Below are 20,286 nucleotides of genomic sequence, written 5' to 3' on the forward strand. Positions count from 1 at the left end.
TCAGTTAACAAGGACCTAGAAGAACTAAAGATGAAACAAGCAACGATGAACAACACAATAAATGAAATTAAAAATACTCTAGATGGGATCAATAGCAGAATAACTGAGGCAGAAGAACGGATAAGTGACCTGGAAGATAAAATAGTGGAAATAACTACTGCAGAGCAGAATAAAGAAAAAAGAATGAAAAGAACTGAGGACAGTCTCAGAGACCTCTGGGACAACATTAAACGCACCAACATTCGAATTATAGGGGTTCCAGAAGAAGAAGAGAAAAAGAAAGGGACTGAGAAAATATTTGAAGAGATTATAGTTGAAAACTTCCCTAATATGGGAAAGGAAATAGTTAATCAAGTCCAGGAAGCACAGAGAGTCCCATACAGGATAAATACAAGGAGAAATACGCCAAGACACATATTAATCAAACTGTCAAAAATTAAATACAAAGAAAGCATATTAAAAGCAGCAAGGGAAAAACAACAAATAACACATAAGGGAATCCCCATAAGGTTAACAGCTGATCTTTCAGCAGAAACCCTACAAGCCAGAAGGGAGTGGCAGGACATACTGAAAGTGATGAAGGAGAAAAACCTGCAACCAAGACTACTCTACCCAGCAAGGATCTCATTCAGATTTGATGGAGAAATTAAAACCTTTACAGACAAGCAAAAGCTGAGAGAGTTCAGCACCACCAAACCAGCTTTACAACAAATGCTAAAGGATCTTCTCTAGGCAAGAAACACAAGAGAAGGAAAAGACCTATAATAACGAACCCAAAACAATATAGAAAATGGGAATAGGAACATACATATCGATAATTACCTTAAATGTAAATGGACTAAATGCTCCCACCAAAAGACACAGACTAGCTGAATGGATACAAAAACAAGACCCTTACATATGCTGTCTACAAGAGACCCACTTCAGACCTAGAGACACATACAGACTAAAAGTAAGGGGATGGAAAAAGATATTCCATGCAAATGGAAACCAAAAGAAAGCTGGAGTAGCAATTCTCATATCAGACAAAATAGACTTTAAAATAAGGACTATTAAAAGAGACAAAGAAGGACACTACATAATGATCAAGGGATCGATCCAAGAAGAAGATATAACAATTGTAAATATTTATGCACCCAACATAGGAGCACCTCAATACATAAGGCAAATACTAACAGCCATAAAAGGGGAAATTGACAGTAACACATTCATAGTAGGGGACTTAAACACCCCACTTTCACCCATGGACAGATCATCCAAAATGAAAATAAATAAGGAAACACAAGCTTTAAATGATACATTAAACAAGATGGACTTAATTGATATTTATAGGACACTCCATCCAAAAACAACAGAATACACATTTTTCTCAAGTGCTCACGGAACATTCTCCAGGATAGATCATATCTTGGGTCACAAATCAAGCCTTGGCAAATTTAAGAAAATTGAAATTGTATCAAGTATCTTTTCTGACCACAACGCCATGAGACTAGATATCAATTACAGGAAAAGATCTGTAAAAAATACAAACACATGGAGGCTAAACAATACATTACTTAATAATGAAGTGATCACTGAAGAAATCAAAGAGGAAATCAAAAAATACCTAGAAACAAATGACAATGGAGACACAACGACCCAAAACCTGTGGGATGCAGCAAAAGCAGTTCTAAGGGGGAAGTTTATAGCAATACAAGCCCACCTTAAGAAGCAGGAAACATCTAGAATAAACAACCTAACCTTGCACCTCAAGCAATTAGAGAAAGAAGAACAAAAAAACCCCAAAGCTAGCAGAAGGAAAGAAATCATAAAAATCAGATCAGAAATAAATGAAAAAGAAATGAAGGAAACAATAGCAAAGATCAATGAAACTAAAAGCTGGTTCTTTGAGAAGATAAACAAAATAGATAAACCACTAGCCAGACTTATCAAGAAAAAAAGGGAGAAGACTCAAATCAATAGAATTAGAAATGAAAAAGGAGAGGTAACAACTGACACTGCAGAAATAAAAGAGATCATGAGAGATTACTACAAGCAACTCTATGCCAATAAAATGGACAATCTGGAAGAAATGGACAAATTCTTAGAAATGCACAACCTGCCAAGACTGAATCAGGAAGAAATAGAAAATATGAACAGACCAATCACAAGCACTGAAATTGAAACTGTGATTAAAAATCTTCCAACAAAGAAAAGCCCAGGACCAGATGGCTTCACAGGCGAATTCTATCAAACATTTAGAGAAGAGCTAACACCTATCCTTCTCAAACTCTTCCAAAATATAGCAGAGGGAGGAACACTCCCAAACTCATTCTACGAGGCCACCATCACCTTGATACCAAAACCAGGCAAGGATGTCACAAAGAAAGAAAACTACAGACCAATATCACTGATGAACATTGATGCAAAAATCCTCAACAAAATACTAGCAAACAGAATCCAACAGCACATTAAAAGGATCATACACCATGATCAGGTGGGGTTTGTTCCAGGAATGCAAGGATTCTTCAATATACGCAAATCTATCAATGTGATAAACCATATTAACAAACTGAAGGAGAAAAACCATATGATCATCTCAATAGATGCAGAGAAAGCTTTTGACAAAATTCAACACCCATTTATGATAAAAACCCTGCAGAAAGTAGGCATAGAGGGAACTTTCCTCAACATAATAAAGGCCATATACGACAAGCCCACAGCAAACATCATCCTCAATGGTGAAAAACTGAAAGCATTTCCACTAAGATCAGGAACAAGACAAGGGTGCCCACTCTCACCACTCTTATTCAACATAGTTTTGGAAGTTTTAGCCACAGCAATCAGAGAAGAGAAGGAAATAAAAGGAATCCAAATCGGAAAAGAAGAAGTAAAGCTGTCACTGTTTGCAGATGACATGATCCTATACATAGAGAATCCTAAAGATGCTACCAGAAAACTACTAGAGCTAATCAATGAATTTGGTAAAGTAGCAGGATACAAAATTAATGCACAGAAATCTCTGGCATTCCTATATACTAATGATGAAAAATCTGAAAGTGAAATCAAGAAAACACTCCCATTTACCATTGCAACAAAAAGAATAAAATATCTAGGAATAAACCTACCTAAGGAGACAAAAGACCTGTATGCAGAAAACTATAAGACACTGATGAAAGAAATTAAAGATGATACAAATAGATGGAGACATATACCATGTTCTTGGATTGGAAGAATCAACATTGTGAAAATGACTCTACTACCCAAAGCAATCTATAGATTCAATGCAATCCCTATCAAACTACCATGGGCATTTTTCACAGAACTAGAACAAAAAATTTCGCAATTTGTATGGAAACACAAAAGACCCCGAATAGCCAAAGCAATCTTGAGAACAAAAAAAGGAACTGGAGGAATCAGGCTCCCTGACTTCAGACTATACTACAAAGCTACAGTTATCAAGACAGTATGGTACTGGCACAAAAACAGAAAGATAGATCAATGGAACAGGATAGAAAGCCCAGAGATAAACCCATGCACATATGGACACCTTATCTTTGATAAAGGTGGCAGGAATGTACAGTGGAAAAAGGACAGCCTCTTCAATAAATGGTGCTGGGAAAACTGGACAGGTACATGTAAAAGAATGAAATTAGAACACTCCCTAACACCATACACAAAAATAAGCTCAAAATGGATTAAAGACCTAAATATAAGGCCAGAAACTATCAAACTATTAGAGGAAAACATAGGCAGAACACTCTATGACATAAATCACAGCAAGATTCTTTCTGACCCACCCCCTAGAGTAATGGAAATAAAAACAAAAATAAACAAATGGGACCTAATGAAACTTCAAAGCTTTTGCACAGCAAAGGAAACCATAAACAAGATGAAAAGACAACCCTCAGAATGGGAGAAAATATTTGCAAATGAAGCAACTGACAAAGGATTAATCTCCAAAATTTACAAGCAGCTCATGCAGCTCAACAACAAAAAAACAAACAACCCAATCCAAAAATGGGCAGAAGACCTAAATAGACATCTCTCCAAAGAAGATATACAGACTGCCAACAAACACATGAAAGAATGCTCAACATCATTAATCATTAGAGAAATGCAAATCAAAACTACAATGAGATATCATCTCACACCAGTCAGAATGGCCATCATCAATAAATCTAGAAACAATAAATGCTGGAGAGGGTGTGGAGAAAAGGGAACCCTCTTGCACTGCTGGTGGGAATGTGAATTGGTTCAGCCACTATGGAGAACAGTATGGAGGTTCCTTAAAAAACTACAAATAGAACTACCATATGACCCAGCAATCCCACTACTGGGCATATACCCTGAGAAAACCGAAATTCAAAAAGAGTCATGTACCAAAATGTTCATCGCAGCTCTATTTACAATAGCCCGGAGATGGAAACAACCTAAGTGCCCATCATCGGATGAATGGATAAAGAAGATGTGGCACATATATACAATGGAATATTACTCAGCCATAAAAAGAAACGAAACTGAGCTATTTGTAATGAGGTGGATAGACCTAGAGTCTGTCATACACAGTGAAGTAAGTCAGAAAGAAAAAGACAAATACAGTATGCTAACACATATATATGGAATTTAAGAAAAAAAAAAAATGTCATGAAGAACCTAGGGGTAAGGCAGGAATAAAGACGCAGACCTCCTAGAGAACGGACTTGAGGTTATGGGGAGGGGGAAGGGTGAGCTGTGACGGGGCGAGAGAGAGTCATGGACATATACACACTAACAAACGTAGTAAGGTAGATAGCTAGTGGGAAGCAGCCGCATGGCACAGGGATATTGGCTCGGTGCTCTGTGACAGCCTGGAGGGGTGGGATAGGGAGGGTGGGAGGGAGGGAGACGCAAGAGGGAAGAGATATGGGAACATATGTATATGTATAACTGATTCACTTTGTTATAAAGCAGAAACTAACACACCATTGTAAAGTAATTATACCCCAATAAAGATGTTAAAAAAAAAAAAAAAAAAACAGAAATAGACCCACAGAAATAGAAAACAAACTTATGGTTTCTAAAGGGGAAAGGTTGGGGAGGGATAAATTAGGAGTTTATAAAATATACCCACTACTATATATAAAACAGACAAACAACAAGAACCTATTGTATAGCATCAGAAACTATATTCAATATCTTATAATAACCTATAATGGAAGAGAATGTAAAAAAAGAATATACATATCTATATATATATGTATAACTGAATCACTTTGCTGTACATCTGAAACTAATACAATATTGTAAATCAAGTATATTTCAATAAAAATTTTTTAAAAAGATAAAAACAAAAGACAAAACAAAAAAATCAATAACTATTGCATGGCAACATTTGGATTAAATGAGGGGTACTACGTAAAAGCATTTAATCTAGAGCTGGGCACCAAGTAGCCTCAGTAACAGTAGTTAATATCTGTGTTCTAGCTATAGTGAAATTGTTTTAGTCCCTCAAATGAATGATGGTTCTCTCTTACCTTCAGACCTCTGCCTACTCTCTTCCCTCTGTCTGGAACACACTTACCAGTGGGTGACCCCTACTCATGCTTACATATCACTTCTCTGGGAAGCCACTGTTTTCAACAGTGTAGGAGGTCTAGATGCCCCTGCCACCTCTCCCCGTCCTGCTCTCCAGTCACGGCCTTTATGATTTTTTATAATAATTGTTGATTTTATTGCCTTTCTTCCCCACTTGTCAGTAAGCTCTGTGAAAGAAGCAGCTGTGGTTCCTGATATATAATATACGTGAAACAGATAATAATTTAAAAATAATAAAATTATTGAATAAGTGAGGAGTAGTCAGAAAGATAAGAGGAAAACTAGGATGAAGTAGCTCCGTGAAACTCAACTGACAAGTGTGTTTCAACAAGGGATTATTAAACAGAGTCAGATGCTACAAGAGGTCGCAGAAGCTAAGGACTGAAATGTGTTCATGGGGTTTGGCCATTGGGAAATCAATGGTGACCTAAGACAAAGTGATTTAATGACATGGGGGAGCTGGGAGCAGATTGCAGAGGGAGAAGGAAGAACAGGGAGATGAGAAATGGGAGTAGCAAGTGTAGATCCTTTCTTAAAGGCTTGACTTTCACCCCAAAAGAGTAAGAGGCACGAACCGGGGAACAGAGCACCTAGAAATGGTGTATGTGTGTGTGAGACGGTAACTCTGGGTGGTGTGCTTCTGTGTACATGTGTGTATGACAGTGTGTGTGAGCCTTTGTCTGTCTATCCGTATGCATGGCTATGTCTGTATGTATCTGTGTGTATATCTGGGCCTGTGTGTCTCTCTGGGAGTGTTGTATGGATGGGTGTGTGTGTGTTTGTGTGTGTGTGTGTTGAATAGAGAGAGTTTAAGGTGGAAGAGACTTGAACATATTCCCAAGTTGAGAAGAAAGAGTCAGTGGGAAAGAAGTGGTCTCAAAGAAAACCTGTTAACCCTCAGGACCTTATTGGAATTAAGATGATTCTGTTACTGAGTCTTATTGTCATCCACACACTTTGATTGTGTATCTCGTTCCCCTAATCACTGTCCTTATCTCCCCCTCTCCCTTCCAATTGGTATGGATCTGGGAAAACTAGGTTACATTTTGTTGTCAGGAAAAACATTTGAGTATCATAAAGGCAACAAATCATGGTCTCCATTTTTCCTTATAAAACCCTTTTTGTACTATTGTGTAGACAGAGGCCCAGAGAAAAATCACAAGCGATACATTTATTCATTGGAAGTATAAGCCCATTCTAGATACACTATACATAAATTTAGAATTGCTCAATTAAAAATGTATGGGATAATAATACTGAAGTCTCTGCTTGTTTTGAAACTTTTGATATTTGTTCATTTGAAAGGACGTTAGCGGGATTCAGCAGGGGATGTTGAATCCATATTACACAGAATACCAAGAACAAGTAAATGAGTCAGCCACTGTTTGCAATTTGTCCCTGTCTAAATTCCTCAGTGACATGGAGACTTAAACCAAAAGAGTTTATATTTTGTTAGAACACTGGAAAGGGGAAAACTGTAGAGCAGTGCTTTTTAGAAAAGACTTTTTGCTTTGAAAAATGTAATCACACACAGAAAAAGGAAAAATTTTAACCTTTTGTTTTCATTGCAAATCTTTTTTCAACAGAGCTATTAAAAATATTCAGGCTATAATTTTAAAAATTATTTGTAATTGAAGGAAAATATTTTTATAAGTATTCTTGAAAACTTTATATTTTTTTAGTTGTTTCATCTTTTATGACAGTGTCAGAAGTCACAGAGTGTCATTTCTGTCATACTTGATTAGATACAGCAGTCACAAAAGCCCACCCAGTTTCAGAAAGGGGCAGAGTTTGAAAACTTCATTTTGAATAAGGAAGACATACACATGTAAAATATTCAAAAGGTACAAAATGAAATAGGGTGAGAAGTAAGTCTTCTCTTCTGATCCCCAGTAACCAAGTTCCCACCGTGGAGGTAACCACCATTATTAGTCTCTTGTGGGTTCTTCTGGAGATATTCTTTGTATTTATACTTGTACATATTTATATGTTCCCCTCCATTAGTAGCAGACTATATACGTTGTCATCTGCTTTACTTTTTTCTGAGTGGTTCTTGAATTTGAAAGTATGAGAAAGATATTGGACATCCTTAGCCAGCAGACATGGGCCCGTAAGTTACTGGTGAGTCTTCCACCTCCCCTTCCCTTCCATGCACTACTAAGCATGGAAACTTCTATTTTCCTTGGGCAGGAGAGAAGAGAGGAAGGAATTTGGGAGTGTTGGTGCCTGTGGCTGGTGGGAAGCTAAGGATGGGAGTTATTATTTTATAACCTTAGACTGGGTTATACGCTCAAGGTCAGAAAAGTGACATTCACAAAACTAATGGCACTATTTTTTTTAGGAGTGATTTAGAGGATTGATGGGACGTATGAGATGGCCAAAAGTTAATTTCTGGGAAAGAAGAGACATTTTAGAGTCCTGTGGACCAAATGTGGCACACAATTGGAGAGAAGGCCATTGCCCCCACCTCCCTTTGGAAGCCAGCAATGATTTGACACTCATCAAACCTGCAGACAGAGAATGTGGAAAATTATAAGTCAGGGTAGGAAAGGAAGGAAAAAGCAGACACCATGCAGTTACAGACTGGCTTGTGGGTATGTGAGTGGCATCCTTTTGGTGAACTCCCTAAAATAACTTGGGAACACTTGGAGAGGCACAAATTACTAGTCATCAAACCAGTTGGAACTTTTACCATCATAATTTGGGCATAAAAATAGCCTGCAAATTATTTTATACTCCCAATCTGGTGAGGCCTGGAAAACTTGGGTTATATGTAAAAATGGAAAATACCAAATATACAACATAAGCAATACTTTGTAACAGGATGGTGGAATGGAAGTTTTGATTGCAAAACAACAGATACCTATTCTAAATGAAGCGCTGGATTGGCACTGAAGAGACTGAGAACTAGTAGATAATCCTTAACACTCCTCGTCCTTATCAGGAAAATAAAAGGGTAGAGAAGGAGATTGAAATACAACTTCTTAGGAGGATGTCTTTAGAGAGCTGTACTGACAGTCCACGCCCTCTGCAAGGGCAAGTTCTGAGGGATGCCTGCCCCTTTCCTTAAGCCAGATCTTTAACTAAACCACCAGGAGAGTCTGCTATGTGTCCCCAAAGTTGAAGGACACAGTGGACTTGTATCTGACTCTCCCCTGAGAAGTCTCCGGGGTGATAGATTGGCCAGGTATCTGTGACAGCCAAGCTGAAGGACCCACTGGCACTCCTGGAGCTTGCTGGGGCTGACAAGTGGTGAGTGTTTCCTGTGGGTGTGATGTGGACCATCGGTGAGAAAACTTGGCCTTGGAGGCATCCTAGATCCTTTCCAAAAGTGTTGCAGAGAGAAGTTGGAGGGAGGTAGTGCTAGATTGCTAAGGGCTAAGAAGAGCATTAAGTAACCAGGTAGCATAGAGCAGCCAGGCCCAGAGAACTTTTGTTCCCCTTAACTCTCCTCTTCTCTCCAGCTCCATCCCTGCAAGGGCCAGGGGGTCACCCTTGGACCAGTGAAGTGGGAGGAAGAATAGAAACTTTGGGTAAGAAGAGAGAAGAATCTGACCAGACCCCAGGGGTGGGGAGAGGCATCAATTTTTAACCACTTTCTGAATTTCAATTGCTATATGAAACTGAACATTTTAACTGAAGTAGGACTAATTAGTAACTAACAGTAACTGTAGTGACCAAATGTTTTCATTTTCATCCAGGGGCAGAGGGTGAACTAGCTCTACTAAAGGTAGAAGGCCAGCGCTCCACCATCTCATCCCATACAGTGTGCTCGTAACAGTTACCTGGAGATGTGGGGGGAAGAAAATAGAAGAAATCCTTGACTTCTGCAGCATTTTCTCTATTTCCCAGAGGTTCTTCAGTTTTTGCTTCATGCTGACGGATTTCTTTCTTGCAAGGGCACCAGCACTTTCCTGTCCCAGCTTCCAGATCATTTCTTTCCTGCTGCTTTTATTCTCTCAGGGTTTCTTTCATTATCTTGGGCCACCGCCCTCACCATTAGATCTGCTCTTCGCAGCTGAGGGGCTTGCTCTCTGCCCCTACCATGGCAGCAGTCCTCATTCCAGCATTTCCTTCCCCTTCAAAAAGTACAGACCCTTAAGAGGGAAGAGCCCAAGGATATGGCCCTCCAGCCCCTGTGCGCACCCGGGAGCTGGGGTCTCTGCGCTCTGCCAGTGATAAGTCACCTCATGATTCATTTGAGTTAACTGGTTACTTGTGAAAACAAATTCTCCTTAGTTAATTGCACTTAACAGCAATCACTGCGGATCCCTTGAACAATTTAAATCAGGCCATCAGTTTGGCAGATTTTAAGGCACCAGATTATGACCATGTGCATAGTTAAAAACAGCAGGCCACTGGCCCTAGAGGCAGAGAATCGAGCCTCAACATCTGTCTCCAAGTGTAATACATATTTGTGCAGGCTTGAGATGATTACTTTACCTCTCTATTAAATGAGATAATAGGCATAACATTTTTAGCAAATGCTAGTGTTAGATAAGCATTTGCTAAGTATTAACTATTATTATTATTGTAATCCTGGCTCATTAATCCCAAATGTATCTATCTCTTGTATTCCCAGGTCTTTACTTACTTCTCTTTTCTTTCTTTACACTAACAATGAAATATCAGAAAAGGAATGTAAAAAAATCCCTTTTAAAATTGAATCAAGACATATAAAATACTTAGGAATAAACCAGAGCAAGGAGGTGAAAGACTTATATGCTGAGAACTATAAAACATTAATAAAGGAAATTGAAGATGATTCAAAGAAATGGAAAGATAGCCCATGCCTTGGACTGGAAGAATTAATATAGTAAAAATGCCATACTACCCAAAGCAATCTACAGAGTTAATGTGATCCCTATCAAATTACCCACGACATTTTTCACAGAACTAGAACAAATAATTCTAAAATTTATATAGAACCATAAAGGCCCAGAATTGCCAAAGTAATCTTGAGGAAAAAGAACAAAGCAGGGGCCATAACCCTCCCAGACTTCAGACAATACTACAAAGCTACAGAAATCAAAACAACATGGTATTGGCACAAAAACAGAGATATGCACCAATGGAATAAAATAGAGAGCCCAGAAATAAACCCACACACCTACAGTCAATTAATCTTCAACAAAGGAGGCAAGGATATACAATGGGGAAAAGACAGTCTGTTCAGCAAGGGGTATTGGGAAAGTTGGATAGCTACATGCAAATCAATGAAGTTAGAACACACCCTCACACCATACACAATAATAAACTCAAAATGGCTTAAAGACTTAATATAAGACATGACACCATGAAAATCCTAGAAGAGAACATAGGCAAAACATTCTCTGACATAAATCGTACCAATGTTTTCTTAGGTCACTCTCTGAAAGCAATAGAAATAAAAGCAAATATAAATAAATCAGACCTAATCAAACTTATAAGCTTTTGTATAGCAAAGGAAACCATAGACAAAATGAGAAGACAACCTACTGACTGGGAGAAAATATTTGCAAATTATGTGACTAATAAGGGCTAAATATACAAACAGCTCATACAACTTAATAACAAAAAACAAACAACCCAATCAAAAAATGGGCAGAAGACCTAAATAGACATTTCTCCAAAGAAGACATACAGATGGCCAAGAAGCACATGAAAAGCTGCTCATCATCACTAATTATTAGAGAAATGCAAATCAAAACTACAATGAGGGGCTTCCCTGGTGGCGCAGTGGTTGAGAGTCCGCCTGCTGATGCAGGGGACGCAGGTTCGTGCCCCGGTCCAGGAAGATCCCACGTGCCGCGGAGCGGCTGGGCCCGTGAGCCATGGCCGCTGAGCATGCGCGTCCAGAGCCTGCGCTCCGCAACGGGAGAGGCCACAACAGTGAGAGGCCCACGTACCGCAAAAAAAAAAAAAAAAAAAAAAAAAAAAAAAAAAAAAAAACTACAATGAGGTACCACCTCACACCAGTCAGAATGGCCATCATTAAAAAGTCTACAAATAACAAATGGTGGAGAGGGTGTGGAGAAAAGGGAACTCTCTTACACTGTTGGTGGGAATGTAAATTGGTGCAGCCACTGTGGAAAACAGTATGGAGATTCCTCAACAAACTAAAAATAGAGTTGCCATATGATCCAGCAATTCCACTCCTTGGCATATAACCAGACAAAACTGTAATATGAAAAGAAAGATGCACCCCTATGTTCATAGCAGCACTATTTACAATAGCCAGGACATGGAAACAACCTAAATGTCCATCAACAGATGAATGGATAAAGAAGATGTAGTACATAGATACAATAGAATATTACTCAGCCATAAAAAAGAATGAAATAATGCCATTTTCAGCAGCATGGATGGACCTAGAGATTATCATTCTAAGTGAAGTAAGTCAGAAAGAGAAAGACAAATACCATATGATATCACTTATATGTGGAATCTGAAAGATGGCACAAATGAACTTATCTATGAAACAGAACAAACTTATATATATAGAGAACAGACCTATGGTTGTCAAGGGGGTGGGGGGATGGAGGAGAGATGGATTGGGAGTTTGGGATCAGCAGATGCAAACTATTATATATTGAATGGATAAACAACGGGGTCCTACTGTATAGCACAGGGAACTATATTCAGTATCCCGTGATAAACCATAATGGAAAAGAATGTGAAAAAGACTATATTATATATATGATATATATGTATAACTGAATCACTTTGCTGTACAGCAAAATAAACACAACACTGTAAATCATTGTAAATCAACTATACTTCAATAAAATAAATTTTTAAAAAAGAATCAAACAGACTTGGGTTAACCACCTTGCAGTTTTTGTAACTATTTTTCATCTGCCACACTATCCACAGCAAAAAAATGCATCAACCTGTAAAGATGAGATTCTTGTGTCATCAATTGTTTCCTTTTGCTATCCAAAACATGTCCAATTCAAAGTCTGTTTAGTCAAGCAGGCATGTCAAAGAATGAGAATTTCTATGGGTTTTTTTTTTTTTTTTTTTTTTTTTTTGCAGTACGCGGGCCTCTCACTGCTGTGGCCTCTCCCGTTGCGGAGCACAGGTTCCGGATGCACAGCCTCAGCGGCCATGGCTCACGGGCCCAGCCGCTCCGCGGCATGTGGGATCTTCCCGAACCGGGGCACGAACCCGTGTCCCCTGCATCGGCAGGCGGACTCTCAACCACTGCGCCACCAGGGAAGCCCTCTATGGTGTTTTAAAAACTGGATTTGTGGCAAAATCATTTCATTTGTTCAAACCCTGAAAAGGAGAGTCTAGAGAAAATTTCCCTCTGTCCTGACAGTCTACAGGGGATCTGGGGAGGTGGCCTCGGAGACACTCCTCACAGATTCCCATCCTCTCCTGTCACAGGAGGATCATGAGATGTTCTGCGCAGACTCACTCACGTAAGCTGAGGTTCAAGCCTGCCCCTACATAGACACCCGCAAGGAGGAGCTGTTCCCCTGCATCCTTCTTAGTAAGCAAGCTAGGTAGAAAGTCATTTCAGGATGACAAGATACATAGGTTAAATAAATTTTATTGAAACTGACCCTTACATCCACCTACTAGTGCTTTTTATGTTGTTTATAACTTTATGGTAACTTGTAATTTAATATTATCCATTCTTTTATCCTGACTCCAGTGTCATGGCCACTGCTTTGAATTCTCATATTTCAAGTTTTCTCATTAATTATCTTTGGGATTTGTGATCTGTGCTTCTTAAAATATTAACCAAGGTTAAATTAATTTTAAGTTTATAATATTAACTTCCACACACTCTACATCAGGTCAAACTTCAGTATTCAAATGAAGAGTTAAAAGCACTTTAAATACAAGCAAAACCAAGTTCCAAGTTTCACAGTTTTCAGTAGTTTACAAAACCAAGCCAGTGTTTTCTCCTGTGTAAATCATTTCTTATAAACCTTGATACTATAAGACAATTAACGGGCAGACTAGTTTACATTTGAAAATACTGCTATCTTTTTGTCATAAGATCACCTAATGAAGCAAGAATGTGTACCCCATTACTGGCCAAAGCTATTCTGACCACTGCTAAGGGGCACTTGTAACCAAACACTGTAATGTAGCCAAGAACACTGCCATATTCCTTGTGGTAATTAAAAACAAAACAAGACGGTGACAGTCATTTTAAATGCTATTTAAGAAGTAAGCTATCCAATAGGTATTGAGATAATAATGCTTTTCTAATGTTCTTTGGTGTTTTCCTTTGCTAAAATGTATACAGTTCTGAAAGAAATACATTTTGGGATGGCTAATATTGTGACATATTTCATGGTCAAATGAATCCCAAGATCTCTGTGGGCCTGTCTTAGTCAACATGGGCTGCTATAACAAAATATCAGAGATTGGGTACCTTAAACAACAGAAATTTATTTTCTCACAATCCAGAGACTGGAAGTCCAAGATCACATGGGTGCCAGCATGGTTGGGTTCTTGTGAGACCTCTCTTCCTGGCTTATAGATGACTGCCTTCCTGCTTTGTCCTCACATGGTGATGAGAGAGAGTAAGTTCTCTGGTGTCTTTTTGTCTAAGGACATTGATCCCATTATGAGGACCCTACCCCCATGACCTCATCCAGCCCTAATGACCTCCCAAAGGCTCCATCTCCAAATACTATCACAGGGGGGTTAGGGTTTCTACATATGAATTTGGGGGGAACACAAATATTTGATCCACCACAGGCCCATATCTCATTTTCATATAACTCCCTGAACTATGTCTTTAATATGAGAAGTGGACTAAGGAGAATTATACATCACATTTAGGAAACTAGACCAAAATAAAAATTGTATTTATACTCTTGGGTTGTTATTTCCCATTTTTTAAAGTTTTCAATTTTATGAAAATTTAAAAACACATACATAAAGTCAAATAAAACATATTAAAAATAAGCAGTGCACGGCTTCCTCTTTCCCCCACCCTGATCCTGCTCACTAATGAAGTAAACCCACCGAAATAAAGACAAGAGTCTTTTGGTCTAACTTCTTCCTCTAAGTAGGTCATCAATGAAATTATCTCAGACTAATAATTTTCCCTTCTATATTTTTTAGCTTTTCATGGAATTTCCAAAATCTCTCTCTTTCTTTTTTTTTTCTCTTTTCTCTTTTTTTTTTCTCTTTTTTTGTGGTATTTAACTACCTGTAGAAAAAAAAAAAGAAGAAGCAGCTTTACAGGAGTACTTGTTAAGATGTTGTATTTGTAAAATCCATGGTAAGTAGACTCAGCTGAAGACAGCTAACTATACTTCCAGATAGCCATTAGAATTGAGGAACTGCTCATTTTTAGTAATTGTTATAACCCCCCCTGGCCCACACGCATAATTCTGTATTTAGTCATGAGTGCCCATACCACCCACGGAGAAGCCCAGCTCCAAGAAAGACACCCCTTGTTCTGTTCTGAATGACAGTAAACTTCAGAGAATGGGTGGAACATAGGATCTGAAGGGCTGACTCTGTGAATCAGAACTTCAGGAAACGGCAGTGAATTATCTGGCAATTAAGCATACCTCACTGATAGAGCCTGAATCCAGATCAGCCTCGAGCCTTTGCTTTAGGATTGGCAAAATAGGCCCTGGAAGCCTGAGCAGTCTCGTTCTAGGGCTGTGGTTTCCACTTACCGCCTTCCTCTATAATCCCCTTTCAATGCGAGGTGGTATCAGAAATGCCACTTCCGCTACCAGGCATTAGAAAGCAATAGAGTTCACGATGTTTATCCTGTGTCTTCTCAAACCAAGGGTCTCCTATTCTAAGACTTTCAAACAAAATTCAAAACAGTGGCCTTGGAGCAGAATTTCAAGGGAGGCCCCTACAAAGCTCGCCAACTCCATGGTTTCCAGTAAAAGGAACTCCTGCTCCAGTCTTTTGAAGCCTGGTTCAAGTAAAATACCATTCTCATACCAGAGTTTGAATCACACATCCTCTGTCCACACAGCTTCTATAGTCTTGCCAGACAGAGCATTTACCCCTCTACTTCCTGATAAAAAAAAAAATCTGGCTGGCCTATTTTTAATATGCTAATTATCTCCATCTGTAAGTGCCTCCTAGCCTCTTTAGCTTTTCTTGGCCCAAACTCAAATCCCAGCATCTCTTCCGCCTACGGCCAGAAGCCAAGGTGCATAAAGAGACAATTGAAACTTTCCATAACTAAACATAAATATGGTGCAAATTGGCAATCAGAATTTTAACACTAAATCTTTTTAAAGATAATAAACCTTACATTAACTTATTTTTTTCTCTTTGCTTCTATGAAGAATAGTGCCCCAGGATATCTAAATCATGAATAAGACTCTTTTGTACAATTTCCCAGATATACAAGAAAATCAGGATCAGCCCACTTAAGTGAACCAGTGGCTGCCATACTGTTGAGTCTCTCTGCTCTTCACGGACCATGACTGTTTTGTCCTTGGACCATGTGTTTAGCTACAAAAATTACATGGGCTACCGCATGAAACCTCATACTGTGTGATGAGGGAAATAATAACATCTTTGAGAAATGAACTACGCTTTCAAAATAATATGTTTTCTTTGGCCTCTTGGAATTTGTAAAATTGAGAGAGGAGGAATTAAAGCAAAGCTCTACCATTTTTAGGAGATGTATCATTTCATGCTTTCTTTTTGGGTAGGAAGTGGATGGATTGAGGTCAAAACTCATATAATTTCCTTACAGACATGTAAGGACAATCATTTTTTTTTAAAAAGTCTTTTTAACCATTTCGTGGGCAGCACGCTTCTGTTTTCCTATAAATACTTTAAAAATCAGAGAATATATTTTATTGCTTTGTTTTGTTAGAAAATCTTCCAAAGTCCATGAAACTATTCAAAACTCTGCCATACCTCACCATTTTCACTCTCCCCACCAAAGACTGGTTTTGCCAATTAGCCAGAGCAAACTCTTGGTGACAGATGCTATTGGTTGGAAGAAAAGAGCCAAACAAAATAGAAAATAGAGCCCACAGTGATAAAGCCTCCCTCGTTGACTAAGCTTTAGTCAGGCTCCTCTGAGCACTCTTCTCTACTAGGCCTCCACCTTGGCCTGCCTTTAGCAAAAATCCTTCTAAGCCAGTTTAGCGAGAGTTCCCCTACCCTTGAAATCTTCTCTGAGTAATTTTCAATCTACTGACCTTCTCACTTTGGCTATAAATCCCTGTCTGTGCTATATTCAGAGTTGGGATCACTCTCTCTCCCTATTGCACTAGTCTTGCATAAAGTCTTCCTTACTGGTTTTTTTAAAATTAATTAATTAATTTATTTTTGGCTGCACTGGGTCTTCGTTGCTAAGAGGGCTTTTCTCTAGTTGCAGCGAGTGGGGGCTACTCTTCACTGTGCGTGGGCTTCTCATTGCAGTGGCTTCTCTTGTTGCAGAGCACAGGCTCTAGGTGCACAGGCTTCAGCAGTTGTGGCTTGCGGGCTCTAGAGCGCAGGCTCAGTAGCTGTGGCGCTCGGGCCTAGTTGCTCCGCGGCATGTGGGATCTTCCCGGAGCAGGGTTCGAACCTGTGATCCCTGCATTGGCAGGTGGATTATTAACCACTGCACCACCAGGGAAGCCCTTCTTTACTGTTTTCAACACATGTCAGAATAATTTTTCTTTAACAATGGAAATGAGTAGCTATGACTTACACAAGTCATTAAGCTTCTCCAAAGTTCACTTTTCAGCTCTTAAAACAGAGACAAGCCTTGGTACTTCTCAAGTTTCCCTATAAACTAGAGCCCTAAGTGGCTCACAGCAAATATGACATTGATTGAGGCCTCACGATTTACATTAATAATTTAAGGAAATTTTGCATCCTATTTACTTTAACATAAAAATAAGGCTTTAAATGATTAACTAGAGAGTAAATCCACCAAGTTTATTTTTTGCCTAGAGAGTTTTCTGACACACTGCTAGTACCACAACTTGAAAAGTCTGGCATGAAATATATGCTATGTAACTGTAGAAAGTGAAATACAGCTACATTTAACACTCTCTTTTAAAAATGTTATTCACTTTCCAAATCCTGCAGAGGGTGCAGAGAAAAGGTAACCCTCTTACACTGTTGGTGAGAATGTAAGTTGTTTCAGCTACTATGGAAAACAGTATGGAATTTCCTCAAAAAACTAAAAATAGAGCTACCATATGATCCAGCAATCCCACTCCTGGACATATATCTAAACAAAACTATAATTTGAAAAGATGCATGCATCCTAATACTCATTGCAGCACTATTTACAACAGTCAAGACATGGAAACAATCCAAATGTTCATCAATAGATGAATGGATAAAGAAGATGCGGTACATATATACAATGGAATACTACTCAGCCATAAAAAATAAGTGAAATAATACCATTTGCAGCAACATGGATGGACCTAGAGATTATCATACTAAGTGAAGTAAGTCAGAAAGAGAAAGACAAATACTATGATATCACTTACATGTGGAATCTAAAATATGACACAAATGAACTTATCTATAAAACAGAAACAGACTTGCAGACATAGAGAACAGATATGTGGTCGCCAAGGCGGGGTGGGGAAGGGATGGACTGGGAGTTTGGGATTAGCAGATGCAAACTAGTATAATATAGAACCGATAAACAACAAGGTCCTACTGTATAGCACAGGGAACTATATTCAATATCCTGTGATAAACCATAATGGAAGAGAATATGAAAAAGAATGTATATATGTGTATGACTGAATCACTTTGATGTTACACCAGAAACTAACACAACATTGTAAATCAACTAAACTTTAATAAAATAAATCTTAAAAAATGTTATTGACTTTCAATTTCAATAGTATACATGAACGTATACTATTGTGAAAGCTTAAATAATACAGAATATAGAGTAAAAAGGTAGTTGCTCTTTAATCTACACCCCTTCTCAGAGGTAACCACTGTAAACAATTTGGTGAGTAGTACTCTGTATATTTTTAAATTAATAATATACATTTAAATCATCTGCTTTCTTAATAGTGGATTGAACACTATTTGCTAATACAAAGCTTTTCCATTTTAAAAATCTTTCTGAAAGAACAGTCCACTGTAAAATAGTAAAAAGTAAAATTTAGAAAGTAGTCTTTCTAAAATTTAGACTGCCTTACATTGGTTTTCAATCACATTTACAACTAAGAATTTACATTCAGCAGTAATATACAGATGAATTTAAGCAGCAGGGAAATATTAACCCTGGCAGAACATGCATGCTAATATTTATGTATGCTGTGTGATCTAAATTTAAAAATATAAATACCACCATATCTCTCATTTTAGTTGACATTGTAATGAGAAACTTTAATGGATCTTTTCAAAATGAGCTCTTAATTGCCTTTGTAGCTTCTCCCTTCTCTTGGTAATAATAAATTCATTATTTCAAAGGCAGAAAAGATCAGGGAGCTAGAATCAAAGTCCTGCTTTAAAACTGCTGTGAAATTCTGTCCTGGGATTTTCTCTTTCTATTTTTCCTTAAGGCTATATTTTAAAATATTTATTAGACTTAAAAATTGGCTACATTGCCTGGGAAATCTGGAACCCAGAGGTATCAGCCACCAAAGGAGGGAATAAGCGGCCGGGTGAGAAGTAATCTACATGAACTGGGGGTCTCTGTTGATATAAATACTGCTTGTGCCCGACTAGGTTTAGATTCAGATTTATCCTGTCCTTTTCATTGTTCCTTAAATTTAGCAGGACAAACATTTCCCCTAGCTATAACCTAAATCATATTGAGCAGGTCAATTTGATTTGAGGTCATAAATAGCAGCACAGCCATAATAGGTTTTTGCAAATTTATTGTATTATGTTTTTGTGACTCATGAGGGAGGGCTCTTGGGCCAGTTAATTCATGTCTTTGTCATCAGGTTGAAAAATTCTTTAGGAGCTTTATAATATTTTGAGGCATTTTCTTTAAGAAAAAACCTTTTTATTATAAAATAATACATGCTCATTGTATAACATTTCAAAATATACATAAAGAGACAATAAGTAAAAATCAACTGTAAGTCTGCTTTTCAGTGATAATTCTTATTGGGAGATACTGTTGATTACCTAATCAATGGTCATTTCTATTTTTTATCATCTAAAATAAACCATATTATAAGTGACAAAATGCCCAGCCTCAGGAGATGACTCATGATTAGTATAAAATTAGCATAATAATACCATTATTCTTTCCATGTTTAAGCATGACCCAGTTCTGGCCTATGAGATGCAGGGGAAGTCTTTGTAGGGGTCAGGTAACATTTTACTCCCTGAAAAGAGAAATGCATTTTAGGGAAAATCTTCTTTTGCTAACATCCATTTTACTTCCTTGTGTGAATGCAGTCCTGTGAGTATATAAAGCTTGGTGCTGCAGCAGCTATTTTGCAACCATGAAACAAGAATTTGAAGGCTAAAAGTAATACGCTAAGAGCAACATAATAGATGACTTAAAAAAAACTTTGATCATTTATGATAGAGTTGCGCAGTTGAATGAATACTATTAGAGCCTACCTCCAGACTTTGTGTTAACAATAAATATTCTTTTGTTTTAAGTAGTTATTAACTGAGTCCTGTTGATTGACCCTCACTCTTCAAACTCATATACCTACTCTGAGCATATCTGATGTATTTTCTTTCACATTGATAAAACAAAATAAAATGGAGACCAGGCTTAAAGATCCCCCAAGCGGACAAAATCACTTAAGCAACTCTTAACTTAGGTTATTTCTTATAAAGGCCTCTGATGTTTAT

The 20,286-nt window shown here is 38.1% G+C and overlaps 1 long non-coding RNA gene across 1 annotated transcript in view; it reads right to left on the reverse strand.

Annotated features, from left to right (window-relative positions):
• The window catches only part of LOC141279479 (uncharacterized), a 38,668-nt gene extending 18,939 nt beyond the window's left edge, over positions 1-19,729 (reverse strand). The window contains exon 1 of the long non-coding RNA XR_012333748.1: positions 19,717-19,729. This is a non-coding gene — a long non-coding RNA (uncharacterized lncRNA). The remainder of the gene's footprint in view (positions 1-19,716) is intronic.
• Between the last annotated feature and the right edge of the window lie 557 nt (positions 19,730-20,286).

The sequence above is a fragment of the Tursiops truncatus genome, chromosome 9, assembly GCF_011762595.2.
Source record: "Tursiops truncatus isolate mTurTru1 chromosome 9, mTurTru1.mat.Y, whole genome shotgun sequence".
NCBI classification, from domain to species: Eukaryota; Metazoa; Chordata; class Mammalia; order Artiodactyla; family Delphinidae; genus Tursiops; species Tursiops truncatus.